We start from the raw sequence: 17745 nt of genomic DNA, 5'->3' as shown, positions 1-17745 counted from the left end.
TCAAAAGTCAAAAGGACAAATTAAAAACAATAAGATATGGTAAGATTGAATATGAATGACTTGAGAATTCTAAACAATAAAACTTACCACTGCAAGTAGTATTTTTTCATAAATGTTAGTGTTGACTGTTGAGTCAACCACAATATTGTTAACAAGCCAGATCTCGAGAACTGAAGTGAACAGATATCCAATTGAAATCCTCTGTATATTACAAAAGCGCAGATAATGATGAAGTATCCAGCACAGGTAACATGCATAAATATAAACAAATTTATATATGGAACAGCAAACTCTTTTAATTACAACTTAGAAGTCAGAACACGTTGTATCAATAACATAAAAAGACAATACCCATTGTATCATCTGATATTGATATCTTGATATCAGATGATACTTGATGTTGTCTTGTTTGCTAAGTTATAGACTTAAATCACATCTCTAGAAATAATTAATCAATCTGTAAATGCTTATAAAAATTTAAAACTTTAGGAAATGTAACACTAGAACATCGACATTATTATACAAGCTCTTAGAATACGACTTCAGGTAATTTCATTTCATCTTTGTTCACTTCAAATTTCTTATTTTAGCAATTTATCCCTCAAAAATAACATCTAGTGTAAATATAAGAATTATTGCAAACTATACTAATCATTTTAAAAACTAAATATAAGACAAACAGACAAATGAAATCTCTAAGTTGAGGTTATGGTCTTGCTTCTGACCAAGGCTTTCAATTGTCGTCTAGAAGTTGATGGGTTTTTTTTTTTTTTTTTTTTCTTTTTCCCCTAAATGGGTTTGTGTATTGAGAATAAACAATGAAGTACAAGAATTAAAGTGGAGGCATACCCAGCAGTCTAGAAGTTGGTGGTTACTTTACTTGGTAACTCCAAGAAGGACCATTTTTGTCAATTCCCATTAATAAATCTAAGGGGCTCAAGTAAATTCTCCCCAATCATCTCAAAAAAATTGAATAGATTTCACCTATTCAATGCCGAAGATCAAAGAGAGAGAAAAGATGGAGCTTTTCTCATACAAAGATCAGTTCTGGATCTAGTATATGATGCATATATGGTACAAACTTATTAGACCCATGTTAGCATGTTTTTAGGTTATGTATCTACATTGAGCACTCTATTACACTTTAGCACAACTACTCGACTGACGGGAATTAAGCTGAAAATAATTTTCAAGTTCAAATGAATTTTCTTTACTTCTTACTTCAATAGCACACTGTTCACACATGGCAACTTGATGGTGTTAGCTGACAGGCAGAAAGCGCTTCGAGCATCATGCATCAATGTGCAATGCTACTTGAAAGTGACATGCTGGCTAAGTAAATCATGCGACACATTAGGTACTTGCTGAATTTTTCCCAAACAGTGGTCTCCTTTGCTCTTTATGCCCACCTGGGGTTAGAGGCAGGGCCAGGTGAAACATTCCCTGAGGAACCGGTTCAGTGACCATGGTCCTACATCATACCACCAGATTTTAGGAACCAGTTCAGTGCCCATGTCCTACATCATACCACCAGATTCGGAATGTCCAAAGGCCCTTGGTTAGGTGGCTAGATTAGGGGCAAACTGATGTGGCCCCCTGTTCCGTGCTTGTCAAATTATCCCCAAAAGAGTGGGGAACACTTTAGTCAGTTTGGAAGAGAGCAAGGTGTCACGGGCCTAGAGATTTGGCGCAGCGGCACGGCCCGTGCGGCACCAAGGCGTTGCTTCAGCTCGCGCAAGCGCCCTGGTCAGCCACCACGACCTGCCCTCCCAAGGATACATGCTGACTGGTTTCGGCCTGCCATGGCCTCGTCAGGGGAACGGCTCCAGCTCCCGACCAGTTTGTGCAGGGATGGCCAACTCCCTTCTTCATAGTCAAGTCCAAGACTAGCGACAAGCACCTCGAACTGAACCGAGTCGACCTGCCTGAACTCTGAAGAGGTACCATCCTGTGGTCCTGCACGCCCCTTCCCTGGAACCATTCCCAGTCAATGAATGTTCTTAGCCAACCAGCATGCGTATCTTCTATGCTCATGGCGTCGTTAGGAATCGGATCGTGACAAAGGGCTCTCAAGTCTCAAGTACACATGGTGCTCAGCTAGTTGCATAGGCCCTACTGGGATGACACCTGACAGCGCCATGGTTGGATCCACGCTAATATGGCCCACTTCCTCAGTTTCAAGATCCTATAAATACATCTAATGGTCCTATTTTAAAGGACTAAGGTTGGAAAACTCAAACCATGCATGCTCCAAGAACTGTGGAAAGCATTCTTTTGGCTGGAATTCATGACTCGAACCACCACTATTCAGGCTGCTGGAGTCTCACTCGAACTTGGTCTACCTAACTGTCTATTACAATGCCCACCTCCCAGAGCAAAGACCCCATCTCACAATACATCTATTGTGCATCAGAATATTTCTTTTAGTCACACATCGTGACATCAGAGGATAAGAAAAGGCAAAAAACAAGCATGCTTAAATCCAACCCTCATAATACAGGTATGCAGCATGGGTCTGCCCCTACCCTTGTTCTAGCTAGGGGTTCAAGTTGGGTGGGTTAGCCAAGCCCAACCCGAAAATTTTTGTGTTGGGCTCGCAATTTTAGAAGCTTGGGTTGGGATCGGGTTGAAAATTCTCAGCCTGGACCCAATTCGGGTTGGCCTCGGGTTAGAACAGTTCTAACCCGATCCCAACCCGTCCAACCCGAATTTGATTTTTTAACCCTTTTTTTTTTCTTTTTTTTTTTTTTTCTTTTTTAACAATAACTAGATTTGCAACAAAAAAATAAAATAAAATAAAATAAAAAATAATCCTTATGTTAAAAAAAGAACCGTCACCATCTGCCACCGCCTACCAAGTACCACCTCCTCCGCTGCCTTCCTCCATCGCCGCCATTTTCCTCCTCTACCACCGCTGCTATCTTCCTCCTCCACCTCTACCTCCGTTGCCGTTGTTTCATCCTTTGCCTCCGGTGCCATCTTCATTCTACGTCACTGCCGCCGTCGCTGATCACCGCACTGGTACCTCCTAAAAGAAGGTGAGGAGTTTGTTTGGCTATGATGATGTGTTTGGGAGTGGGTGTTGGAAAAAAAAAAAAAAAAAAAATTTGATGTAGAGAAAGGGTGTTGTTTGGTTGTGATATTTTTTTTTTTTCATTTAACAGATCTTTAAATTGATTAATGCCAAAGAGAATTGACTGATGCAGAGAAGTTGTTGTGTTGTTTGGGGGTGGGTGGTGAAAAAATATATATATATTTGATTCGGTCAATTGTTTTTGAAACCCAAATTGAAGATTTCAAGTCTTTTTATTTTTTTTTGTTTGGGAGAGAAGAAAGAGGGGCTTAATGTTTCTAGGGTTTGTGAGATCCTTTAGATGTTAGACTGGACGGTTAGGATTAAGCTATAGGCAGGTAGGAGAGAGAGATTTTAAAATAATAATAATAACAATATGTCAATCCAATTAATCTGCCAAATAAAAAATATATATATATACGAATTTGGGTTCACAGGCAGAAGAGCCCATTTTGAACCTTTTCTTTAATTTTTTTTTAAATTTATTATACTGATGTCATTTTTATTATTTTTTCATAAGAGTTCAATGGTAAGAAATACTAGGGGTGGTCACGAATCGGATCGGATTAGGCATTAATCATAATCCAATCCGCTTCCAACGGATTAGACAAATCTTAATCCGCCACCGATCCGTTATCCCACGGATCGGATCGGATTCGTGAATTGGGTTTTATCTAAATAATCCATTATTATTTTTATAATTAATATTATTTATTATTTATTTATCTTTTAACCATAACCCAATAGATAAATTTTTAATTTATTAATATTAATTCATATATTTACATAATTATTAATTAATACATCTTTAGAGTCCATTAAATTATCATTAACTAATATATTCTTTGAATATATATATATATTTCACGGATCGGATTGGATTTTTAACAAGCCGTTCTGTGATACAATTCGTGAGCTACGGATTCAGGTTGAGTCCCTTGGGTTGACCCGGATAACCCGTCCAACCCGTGAATATTCGGGCTGAAGCCCAAATTTGTGTTACCTGGGGTTGGCCCAACCCAACCCATAATCGGGTTGAGGTCGGGTTCAAGCTGGGCTGGGCTGGGCTGGGCTGGACAGGCCCAAGTTGCACCACTAATTCTAGCAGCCAAAACAATTTTACAGTGCCAAAAACTGTGACAATATATAAAGAGATGACCATAGCAATGCCAAAAACTGGCTTTCAAAATTCCCTCAGTAGTCTATAAGGAATAGAATCTCATGTCAGTGAAGGCATTATATTTAAAAGCAGAGTTTTAATTGCCTCATGAAAAGTATTAAAGTGTGACTAGGCATTATGTGTTTACGGTAAAACTTTCTTAAAGCATGATTAGGTCATTTTCTATGTCAAATGTCATGTTAGCTCTGTTTCTATTTCACCATTCTCAGTACTCTTGGTTAATGGGAAGAACATTGGCCTTTTGTAATTCAAGGTCTGTGGCTTCTGAACTAAAAACTAAGTGATTAAAATAACCTACATCCTGTTTTTTACTTGGTTTAAGGCGTTAGATGTAAGGACGAAAGATGATATAAAACAATGCTTGTTCTGGCAGAATCTAAAAAATACTAGCCAATGGTCCGGTCCCAGTTCAATGCCCCTTGTGCTTGTGAATGGATTCTTACTAAGAATAAAAATAAATGGTGTAGAATATACCTTATAGGATGGAACAACGAGTGTATTTGAAGAGGAGGATGATCTTGCATGTCGTGGTGCTTGTGGCGGTGCTTGAGAAGTTCCAATCTCGTTACAAACCTATGACAATTAGACACCGTAATACACCCTCTTCCCCCAGTGGGCTGGCCGACCTCATTGAAAGAAACTGTAATACGCTCTCCCTCTTGCATGCCTCGTATATCGAGGCACTTCGTGGCCCCACGAGTCTTTTGTTCTCTCAATGGATCTAATCAAAACCCAAAAAAGTACAATTCTTATTTTAATATGCTAGTCTCTCAGATGTAAGAGGGTCATTAATTAATTACATGATATAATAACAAATCTATTTAGAGGTATAAAACTTGTAGTGAATGACAGGTTGTACTTGAACATATAACAATATGTAAAAATAAGATAATCCTGTGAGTGCCAAACTCAGGGAACAAATAACAGATAAGGCAGAAATACATACCATGATATCAATAAAACATTATATTCCAACCAAGAGTAACTCTAAAATCTTATCAAATACCTGCCAAGTCATCATGCCTTGTCAAGCCTCATATGTCATCTGGGATCTTTTTGAAAAGCATTGACCATGCAATCAACAATTTATCATGCAACATATTAGCTTAGTTTCATGAGTTTTATCATATAGTTACCATTGTTCTTCCCAAAATGAAAGAATGATTTATGCTATTCTTCCATTCATTTTGATTACAGAAACTTAAAATCTATTATAGCTTTTCCAAACAAAAAAAAAAAAATCAACAAAAAGTATGCCGACTATTATGAACTAATGAACTTTAAACTACTTACAAAACTGTTTTCTTTGGGTAAATATCTAACGAAGCATATACTTTGGTGGTTAACAAAATACAAGATTAAACTTTGCTCTTATTTTAATCTGCTGGTCTCAGTTGCAACAGGGTCATTAATTAATTACATGATATAATAACAAATCTAATTAGAGGCATAAAAAGTGCAGATAAACAATTAGAACTCACTCGGCCTTTGGTATTTGATACTCTGAGTATCTGGCTGACAAATATTCAGACATCACATAAATTGTACCTTCTTTTCGCATCAGGATTTTCAAGAAGGAAGATGTGTGCACTTGCCACATCATTGACATGCACCAAAGGTATATTAGCAAGAAACTTATATTGATACTTGTAACCTACATGTATATTATAGATTATGAAAATTAATTGTACAAAAAAAAATAAAAAATGAATGTGTGACAAACTTTATTGAGAGGCAACAGTAACATACTGAAAATCATAGCCAATGATGTGTAGACAGAGCTGGGGCAATGGGGGCAAATGAAGGGGCTTCCAATAACAGAAGGACTAGAAGTGTCACAAGATCCAATCCATGTTCTTCTGCAAACTTTAGAGCTGCTCTTTCTGTTAATTCTTGGAAATCATGTACGAAGCTCCAAAAGGCTTAAGTTCTCTCATAAAATCTATTTCACTCCATGTACTCTCATTCATTTCTTCTAAACCACCCTTGTCATTGAACACCACAGTTGATGCACTAGAAGTGTACACCACTCTTTTCACTGTCTTGGAATCAAGGCAAGCTTTTGAAATGCTTAGAGTCCCAGTGATTGCTCTTCTGGTCTTGACTTGTTCTGATTCTGTCTTCGAGATCAATGAGATGAGCCACATGAAACACTCCAATGCATCCTTCAATGGCTGCATCAAAACTGTCTGGCTGTTCAAGATCAGCATTGAAAATCTGGAGCGTTTCGGATGCGCCTGGTAAATTTGTGAGGAAGCCGACATTTTCTTCTTGTCTGGTGATCAATTGCCTTGTTAAGAACTTAACGCGTATTATACCAAGAGTGAATTTATATGAAGATTAAAATTAATTTCTTGTGACCTACCTGAATGCCACTTCCACGATTTGTGTCTTAATCTGAAACAGAAACAAACCAGTCTTAGATATCACTTCTATAACTCTCAATTAAGTATATAATTTTTCAATTTATTTATAGGGGTACAAAGGATTAATTGAATGGAAGTATGTATAAGATGTTAACTTTTAGTGCATTTTATCTTGACCCCTATGAATGGAAAAAGAACAAGAAACTCTCGGATAGGGAAGAGAATTTCAGAGTTTAACAAGGATATATTATTCCAACTACCATTCGATAGAAGATTTTAAATTGTAAAGCCTCGAATAAAGGCAACCATCCATGTTTTTCACTAGTCTAAATTTGAGAAATGATAGATATAAATATAAAAGGCCTGTGTCCGCACGTGAAAGGCTTACTTTTAGCCGGCTTAGGTAAAGAACAGAATTTTTTTCATAAAACCACAGTGGGTTTAAGGTGCATTGCATTGAAAGAGTGAAATACAATAAACTATTTGCATACATGCGCATGCGTGTGTGTGTATACCACCATACCATACTTGTAAAGCATGTCAGAGACAACAGCATAGCGAGTATGGTGCCGATATAACTGTTCTTCTTGTTTGGTGAGTGAGGTGTACCTATCATGTGATTTTTAACAGTCATATAATAAGGAATGAATGGTTTAATAAAGATAACTCAGATCATATTGTAAGAATGATCATAATCCATTCATAAAAAATAAATAAATAAAAAAGGAAGGAAAGATGATTTTATCCGAGAGTTTCTAGTTCTTTTTCCATTCATAGGGGTCAAGATAAATAAATAAAAAAGGAAGGAAAGATGATTTTAATTTATAAATGCATAATTTTTTTTTTGATAAGTGCATAATTTTCAAATATCTAATACTTAACACTGACCTTAAAAGTTGCCTTGCAAATAAGAAATTAATACATGTAAGGCTTATTCCTATAGAAATATCATGAAATTACATGTATAAAAGAACTACTATATATAACTTGGTAAAAGAAAACATAATATAACAACTTCCATTTCTGTTCCTTAGATATGCTTGTTCGGGTATCAGAGACAGAGCCTAACACAAGATAGAATCTGAGGAAGTTGAAAGAAAATGGCAATTAGTGGTAGATGATCCATCAGTTGGGATTTATATGCCCTGGCATAGCAAATTCCTATCTAGATTATAGTGACATATGTTCCTGACATATCTGAAATATTTATGATTTATATAATTGGTGAATTCAATGTATTATATTTCGATTCACTATGAAATTGATAGTGTCCATGTAATTACAAGAAATATTTATGTATATGTATGTGATGGCAATCAATGCATGATATATAAATAGTAATTATAAATTGTTCATAGTCGGTAATTATGGATGGACTCATAATTAATTAAAACTTGAACTGGATCCGCGTTAGGTTGAGATATATTGCGAGAGCCGTCGTATGCAATTACTCCCTATCACCGTCATGGCATTTGACTCTTAAGCATGAGAAAAGTATAGACTCTTTTATTAATTAATAATTACTTTGATTTGTTCAGCGGAGTTTTCGGGATCCTTAGACCGACACTTCGGGTAGTTATGTAATTAATAGTTAGAGGGTTATATTTTCAATATTTGCATCATTGCTACTTGTATTTATTTTGTATTGATTATGGTTGATCACAAAGTAAATTCGAAGGCCTTCGTATGATTTTAGACAAAATGATTTATTATATATTTATTTATTAAATTATTATTTTTGTCGAACAAATGTTTTATTGTGATCGAGCCAGAAATAATCAGAGGTACCAAAATAGATATATTAATTAAGTAGTCGGATTGATGGCCTTATTTATCCGATAACTAATTATGCATAGAGGGGTCAAAGTGCAATATTGACTTAAAGGTTATTTATTATTTAATTGGAGTTCAATTAATTTCTTTTAGTGGAGTAGAAATTAATTTATGAATTAATTGAATTGGGTCCATGGACCGGGCCAATTATTAATTCATTGTAGCCAATAAAATAATAGGCCCAATGGATTCTCACTCATAGCCCAACTTGATATTGGAATCATATTAGATTTGAGACATATGAATTAGAGATGGAGAAGGATTTGTTGTTTCCTTTTCTTTACCTTTATGTTACCTATAAATATACATGGTCTATGGATATTTGAGGAGTGATTTTGAGTAGAAGAAAAAAAAGGAATATATTTTCTCTCTCTAGAAAATTAGGGTTTATGTTCTCATCTAATGGAGGCTCCCACAAGCCTAGTTTTTCAAGGTCATTCATGGAGGCATATGAGTGATTCCTAAAGGCAAAACAATTACCAAGAAGATGGAGATTCAAGGAGAATGCATCTTGCTAAGGGATTTACAATAAGTGAGAACATTCACTTTAGAGGAGAGATCTAAGGTTTACTCAAACCTTGATGTAAGTATTCAATCTTTTAATTGAATGATACATCATATTTTATTTTTGCATAAAACTTGTCTCTATGTGATGAATCAAGATCTATGAATTTAAATCCCTCGAAAAGTTTTTAAAACTAGCACGTTTCCCAACAGTGGTATCAGAGTATGGTTTGATTCATTACTAGAGATCATGATTTTATGAAAATCATCATTCATGGATCCAAAATTATATTCATATATATTTTTATTGATGTATGTTGATGTATGATTTAATATGTTGATATATATTGATACATGATGATATATGAATAATTGTGAATGAATGATGATGTATGGTTGGGCCATGGATGAAGCTTATAGGAATATTGAATGTAATTTTATCTTTGGATGAATGTAATTAAGGCTTTGATTTAGCCGTTTGAAAGTTCAATGATGTAATTTAATTTTTTCCATTGTATTTCAAATTGTAAATATTTTTAAAGCCATGTAATTTTCATCAAAGGATGTTATGAAGCTTCAAGAAGGTTCAAGAGGATTAAATTAGGCTTTAGTAATTTTCTGGAATTTTTCCGAATTTTTTGGAATTTTTCTGGAATTTTTTGAGGCTTAATTTAATTTTCTGGGATTTTTTGGAATTTTTTCGGCATTTTTCCGGTGGCCGGAGCTTCGCCGGCGGCGAGAAGGGACAGCTCCGGAAGGTGGACGGATGATCCGGTGTGGTGCGGTATACATGAGCGCACATCAGCAACCGTCGGATCATAGTTCAGCGAGGCAAAGATCCAGTGGAATGCGGCTGGAAGTTACCCCATGCACCAGCAGTAGCAAGGCGCGTGCATGACACGCGCCGGAACCACAGCAGCGCGCATGGCGCGTGCCAGCGCGTGGAACTTGCTGGCAATTCGCACACGCGCGTGCCCGCGCGTGAGAGCGGGTGGCACGCGCTTCAGCATTCTCCCAGCGCGTGCAGGCGCGTGGGAGCGCGTGGCACGCGCTGGAGACCTCTAGAGACGCGTCCAGGCGCGTGAAGAGGTTGGAAGGCGCGTGGTAAGCGCGTGTTGGTGCGTGTAAGACCTTTCAAGCGCATTCGGACCGCCGTTTCGCTTCTCCTGGTGCGTACCAGCCTTATGTGGGTGTTTGCAAGCTGATGGAAGATCTTCGCACAGTGATTAGAGCAATTAAATGTTAAAAGCTGATTCCATTGGCCATTTTATTTGTTTTATCTGTCATTTATTTATTTATGCGATGTATGAAATGCATGGAATATATAATTGTTAATTAATTATTATTCATGCATTGGATCCATGATATTTATTTAAATGGCTTGATTTATATTAATTAAATTATGAAAATTAATTGGATTAGATTACTAATTAATTTGAGGGCACCTATTGGGAAACGCAAAATTATTTTTAAAGTGTGCTTCAAATTAAATATTAGTGAATCGTTTAAAGTCCAAATATTTTCTAAATTTAATTGGATTAAAATCAAGACGTTTTGCATGCATTATATCATGTGAATAAATAAATTCAAAACCCTAATTATGAATGATTAAAAATTGAGTGGGAGCGAGGATTTTTATACATTGCCCCATGGCCTTCGTTATTAATACCATTGTAATTAGATCTTCAAAAATAAGGCCCCATGCATGATTTGAAGAGTCTTAATATTACAAGAATGGTTATCTCATAAAAATAATAATATTAAATGTTCATTATAATTAGATCTTTAAAAATAAGGCCCTACGCATGATTTAAAGAGTCTAGATTATAGTGACAAGATATTTAATATTTTATTTTTCATTAGAGTATTAATAATGTTATACACTCAATCTAAAATCAATAGTGTTAGCTCCCCAACGGAGTGGTCTACACTAGGTGATTTTAGAAAGGCTAAACATAATCGGGAATCATTTCATATAGATAGACAAGGCATTGTCTTCAGAGATATGGAGATGATGGGATTTGTCCGCCAATAGCAATAATGAACTTCGCCTACCGAATAAGTTATTGGTGTATTGGTTATCCGATTTTTCATGCAGTGGTTAAGGGACCCACATACTATTTTAATGGAAGTGCTCACCTAATAGTAGATGAATCTCAACAATAGTAATAATGAACTCCTCCAACAGGATAAGTTATTGACATATTGATTGGTTGATTTATTTTGCTACAGAGTTGAGGGACCCGCATTAATTAAAAGGGATTGTTCACCAATAATGATAATAATCTCTTGTTCAATTGAGATTTATTATATTATGTGGTTAACAAACTCATTTTAATTTTAAATATGCATGACAGTATTAATAATTCACCTTGCATATTGTATGAATGCATTTATATTCAGATTAATTATGTCTAATCCAGTTTATCTGCTTGCTTACATATTCAATGTAACTGGACTTCATTAATATTGACTGGGAAAGGAAGTTAGATATTTTATTCACAACGTAAGGGTACAAATGTATTTACTACTCCTAAACCTAATCCTTTTACTTTAAGATACCCAAGAGAACATTAATGCTTTGAATAAGTGAAATAAGGCAAATGAAATGACTTGGTGCAATATTCTAGAGTTTACCTCGAATACGCTCCAAAGCTAACATTTACATTATTTTATTTTCTTCAAGCATCATATTAAAATTTAATAAGATGTTTTGGTGAGATTAGATAGAGAGTATGCCAAAGTACTATGTCAGACTTGAATAGCATCAAGATAGCCTAAGGAACTCCAATATGAAATCGAATTTTGAAAAATGATTGTTTATTATTTAAAAATTAGCTGGAGATCAATAAGGCTGACTTGGGTGGTAAGTTTCAAGTTGACATGATTATTGCCTTGTTACCAAACTCATTCGACTCTGTTAGAGTGAACTAAATAAGGAATCAGTTTGAGTTCACACTCGCTGATATTCTTATAGAATTGGTAACAGATGAAGGGATAATCAAGAGTATGGGCGTTCCTATCAATCTAACCTAGTCTATACCATCTTCTTCTAGGCCCAAGTGGACGAGCAAAGTAAAGAAGAAGGATGATAATTGGACTAGACTAGCACAAAACATGGGTATTCAAAAAGGTTAAAGGGAATAAGGCAGTGTATGTTGAGGGCGAAGAAAACTGTTTCTTTTGTCGCTAACTAAAACACTAAAGGACGAACTGTTTAAGCAATGACGTGGCATAGGAAAATATATATTTAATCCTTGAGCCATGTTATGTGGTTGTGTCTATTAATTCCTGATGGATAGATTCTGGAGCCACTAAACATGTTTGCAATTTATTGTAAGGATTTCAGGATTCCAGAAGCCTCGATGATATGGAATATATTTGTACTTAACCTGATGTCAAGGTTGTAGCTAAGTCAGTGGGAGTATTACATCTGAAAATAGAGAGTATGAGGATATTAGTATTAGAGAACTATTTTTATGCACAGAAGTTAGACGCTATCTTATTCTTATTTCACTTGTGGTTTATAAAAACTGTGTTGTTATTTTGTAAAACTGGTTTTATAAAATTGAATAGATATGCGATTACTTCTGGTGTATTGAAAGATAGTTAATATACTATAATCACAAATTCTTAAGATTTGCAGGATGTAGAAACTAATGTTGCATCATCTAGATTGAATGTTAAGAGAAAATTTGTTATTCCTGACTCATTGTATTTTTAATGTCTATTTTTGGGTTGTTATCAATCAAAATAAGATTCAAAGATTGGTCAAAGAATGTTAATTACCTAGTGAGGCATGGGAGCCTAAACCAAACTTGTGAACCCTGTTTTGAAGGATAGATAACTCTTAGGGCTTAATCAGCCAGATGAAATAGACATAAAGGACAATTGGAGTCGGTACACACTGACACGTGTGGTCTTATGAACATCCAAGCAAGATTACTCACGTTTTGGATAAGTTTATCTGATGCAACACAAGTCTTAAACTCTTGGTATTTTCTGAGAAGGTTAAGACTGATGTGGAACACATATTAGGTAAACTTGTCAAGACACTTCGATCTGATCGAGGATATGAGTATTTCTTGGGATAGTGCAAAGACTATATGGTCAATGAGGGTATTATGTACCAGTTTTCCGCAATTGACGCTAAATGTATTTAGGTATCAAATAGGAATAACAGAATTCCACTTAACATGGGTAGATCTATGATCAGCTATGCTACATTATCTCTTTCATTTAAGAGTTTAGCGTTAATGACATCGATGCGCATTATGAACTGCATTCCATCTTAGTCTGTCTCAAGGATACCGTTGAGCTGTGTTTTTTTACTAAATATTAGTTTGAATCATATGCACATATGGGGTAGTCTTGCACATGTGCGCTTGATATGGACAAGTAAGTTGGAAGCAGATCATAGGCATGCTAGATTTGATAGCTACTCTAAATGTCACTAGGATGGATTATTTTCTGATCTCAAAGATAAAAGTTAATTGTTTTCACTCACTGTTTATCTATAGGAGAATCATATTATGAATCACATACCTAGTAGCATAATGTTAGAGAATTTGGTATGAGTACCAGATGTACCACATGTGAACACACTTATTATAGAGATTGAGAATAATATATGAATTCCCTATTGATGCGTTAGCATCATCTACTACACAGATTCTTGCATCGGTACATTGATGTAGTGGAAGGATTATTATCCAATTCGACAGAATCATGTTTTTAGGTGAGACCATTATGGACATCCCTGTTAAACATGAGTTGGACCCAGTAAGCTCCACGGAAGCGTGAACCGATGTGGATACAGATCGTTTTGGTGAGTTACTATGAATCAGAGTTGGAATCGATGTATTCTAATAAATTTTGGGATCTTGTAGAACTTTCTAGTAGGGTGATTCCTATGGAAGGCAAGTTAATCTACAAAAAGATACCAGAAGATTTCTTAGTGACTAAATCATGAGTGTACAAGGGAATGTCATTATTTTTCTAATTCTATATATATTGATGACATCCTACTCATTTAGAATGATGTGTAAGCTATATTCCTACGATCAAGCTTTTGCAAGATCAGGTTAAAAGGAAAATAGGCTTATCTTAATAATCCTACATTGATAAAGTTTTGACCAGGTTTGGTATGCATAACTCAAAGAATGAGTTCTTGCTTTATTGATATGGATGGCTCTCTCTAGTAAGTAGTTTTTCAAGACTATCAAAGGAGATTGAGCAAATGAGACTGGAACAATATGTTTCGGCATATGAGAGTCTCATATATGCCATGGTCTATACCAAACAGGACATCCGCTACATAGTAGGGATAGTCAGTAGAGATCAGTCCAATACTGGACTTGACAACTGGTCTATTGTGAAAAATATCATTAAGTACCTAAGGAGAACCAATGATATCATATTCATTTATGGATGTGATGATATGGTCCTAGTCAGGTATGCTAGTTCTGATTTTCAATCAGAAGTAGATACTATGAGGTTCATGACTCAGTGTATGTTCACTTAATGGAAGGGAGATCAGTTGGTAGATTGTTAAGCAGATTTCAACTGCTGACTCAAACCTGTAGGTGGAATATATTGCAGCCTTAAAGGCGGCAAAGGAAGCCTATTAGTTTGATCTCACTGATTTAGAGGTTGTGGAGTATACTAGCCTGCCTATTGAGCTATGTTGTGACAATAGTGCAGAAGTAGTCCAAACCAATGACCCAAGGTTCCATAGAGGAACAAGATACACTGAGAGGAAGTATCATGTTCTACATGATATTGTCCGGCAAGAAAATGCACTTGTAATTAGAACATTGCATTGGAACACAACTTTGTTAATCCATTATCAAATGTGTCATTGATCAATAATTTTGATCATCATCTGGATAACATTGGAGTTAGATGCAATTTGAATTGGCTATGAGGGCAAGTGGGAGCTGTTGGGATTTATATGCCCTGGCATAGCAAATTCCTATCTGGATTATAGTGACATATGTTCCTGACATATCTGAAATATTTATGATTTATATAATTGGTGAATTCAATGTATTATATTTCGATTCACTATGAAATTGATAGTGTCCATGTAATTACAAGAAATATTTATGTATATGTATGTGATGGCAATCAATGCATGATATATAAATAGTAATTATAAATTGTTCATAGTCGGTAATTATGGATGGACTCATAATTAATTAAGACTTGAACTAGATCCGCGTTAGGTTGAGATATATTGCGAGAGCCGTCGTATGCAATTACTCCCTATCATCGTCATGGCATTTGACTCTTAAGCATGAGAAAAGTATAGACTCTTTTATTAATTAATAATTACTTTGATTTGTTCGGCGGATTCTTCGGGATCCTTAGACCGACACTTCGGGTAGTTATGTAATTAATAGTTAGAGGGTTATATTTTCAATATTTGCATCATTGCTACTCGTATTTATTTTGTATTGATTATGGTTGATCACAAAGTAAATTCGAAGGCCTTCGTATGATTTTAGACAAAATGATTTATTATATATTTATTTATTAAATTATTATTTTTGTCGAACAAATGTTTTATTGTGATCGAGCCAGAAATAATCAGAGGTACCAAAATAGATATATTAATTAAGTAGTCGGATTGATGGCCTTATTTATCCGATAACTAATTATGCATAGAGGGGTCAAAGTGCAATATTGACTTAAAGGTTATTTATTATTTAATTGGAGTTCAATTAATTTCTTTTAGTGGAGTAGAAATTAATTTATGAATTAATTGAATTAGGTCCATGGACCGGGCCAATTATTAATTCATTGTAGCCAATAAAATAATAGGACCAATGGATTCTCACTCATAACCCAACTTGATATTGGAATCATATTAGATTTGAAACATATGAATTAGAGATGGAGAAGGATTTGTTGTTTCCTTTTCTTTACCTTTATGTTACCTATAAATATACATGGTCTATGGATATTTGAGAAGTGATTTTGAGTAGAAGAAAAAAAAGGAATATATTTTCTCTTTCTAGAAAATTAGGGTTTATGTTCTCATCTAATGGAGGCTCCCACAAGCCTAGTTTTTCAAGGTCATTCATGGAGGCATATGAGTGATTCCTAAAGGCAAAACAATTACCAAGAAGATGGAGATCCAAGGAAAATGCATCTTGCTAAGGGATCTACAATAAGTGAAAACATTCACTTTAGAGGAGAGATCTAAGGTTTACTCAAACCTTGATGTAAATATTCAATCTTTTAATTGAATGATACATCATATTTTATTTTTGCATAAAACTTGTCTCTATGTGATGAATCAAGATCTATGAATTTAAATCTCTCGAAAATTTTTTAAAACTAGCACGTTTCTCAACACCATCACCAAGGGGATCAAAAATTTGCAATTTACTCAATAACTCCTGAATATCAGCAATTGAGTCACACCGAACAATTAATTCAGTGAGTAGAGAGATTTGAATAGACGACTTAATGTGCAAAATATGAGCCAATAGATCACCTTTATAAAGTAAATGTTCAGGCTACAATTAAGTGCGCTATATTAAATACAAATACCAGTTCTCCAGCTACATCCACAGCAATTCCATACAATTGGGTGCTCATTGCTAAGTACTTTTCAGCAACCAAAATTTGATTATAATTTTTTTCTCAAACAATTCAACTTATTGACTTCAGAATGTAATTCTTTTTCTTAGTCACCCAAAAAAATATATATATATATATAGATATTGAAATCAGAAGGTATTTAATTGATTTTCTTGTAAAATTTGCAGAGGAATACAAAGCTTCTAATATAAACAGAATTTACATAACACCAAATAGAGAGAGATAGAGAGAAGTTGTCCAGTTAACACCAAATTAAAGTCAAATTAACATCAAACTTAACACTGAATCCATAAAAATTAGCACCAAACCGATCTATCTCCACCAGGAGAGTGACTGTGACGGATCTATTTCCCAATTTGAGCCAACACATTCTGCAGTTACTTCACTTAATCACACAGCAAACATTTTCAATGTAAAAAATGAAGAAAACAATGAAAGAGGAAAGAAGAACAAAAACCCCAAACCTTCGAGCTATGGTTTTTGTTCAGTGAAGAAACACAAAAATGAGTTCATCTTGTTCAGCTGAAGAGAATGTTTACCTAGTCTATCGGCAGTCGGCGGAGAGTCGCCAGAAGTGGATTGCCGATGTGTTAGAGAGAGAGAGAAGGGTCGGAGACGAAGATGAGAAGATGAGAGAGAGAGTCAGCCTGAAAATCACGTGATTGTAGGAATTAGTTTCTCTATCATCAGGTCCACAGGTGAGAGAGAGAGAGTTGGTATAGTGATTTGAAACCACCACGTGCTGAGAGAATAAAGTGATTTATAATTTTTAAAAATTAGTCCGAAATCACCTGACAAGACAGGCCTAGAAATTATAAAATTTTAAAATAGTTTTAGTGGCAGACCACAATTGAGTGAAAATTATAGAATTTTAAAATAGTTTTTAGTGGAGACCACAGAGGCCAAATTCGAGGGCTAAACCTGTCTCACAATGGCCTATGCGGAATGATCCCAACATTTTATAACCTTGCTACATAAGATGGAGAACTTAAACCTCTCATTTAACAACTTGAGCGGAAATATTGCTTCAATGTTTGGAATTTATTTGATATGTATTTTGTTTTCGATATTTTATTTTAGTTTTAAATAAAAATAACACTACAAAAAAATTGACTCATAGGAGCGATTAAAACCGCCGTTGTATCTTATTGCAACAACGATCGTTTGTTCAGGCGTTT

The 17745-nt window shown here is 35.2% G+C and overlaps 1 pseudogene; it reads right to left on the bottom strand.

Moving 5' to 3' along the window:
* Positions 1-4982: 4982 nt before the first annotated feature.
* On the bottom strand, positions 4983-17287 carry LOC132306289 (vestitone reductase-like; annotated as a pseudogene).
* Between the last annotated feature and the right edge of the window lie 458 nt (positions 17288-17745).

This window comes from Cornus florida, unplaced genomic scaffold, assembly GCF_030987335.1.
Source record: "Cornus florida cultivar Cherokee Brave unplaced genomic scaffold, ASM3098733v1 CherokeeBrave_3.0.0_Hap2_Chr05, whole genome shotgun sequence".
Taxonomy (NCBI): domain Eukaryota; kingdom Viridiplantae; phylum Streptophyta; class Magnoliopsida; order Cornales; family Cornaceae; genus Cornus; species Cornus florida.
The sequence above is the reverse complement of the archived record's forward strand: the minus strand, read 5'-3'. Positions and strand labels throughout refer to the sequence as shown.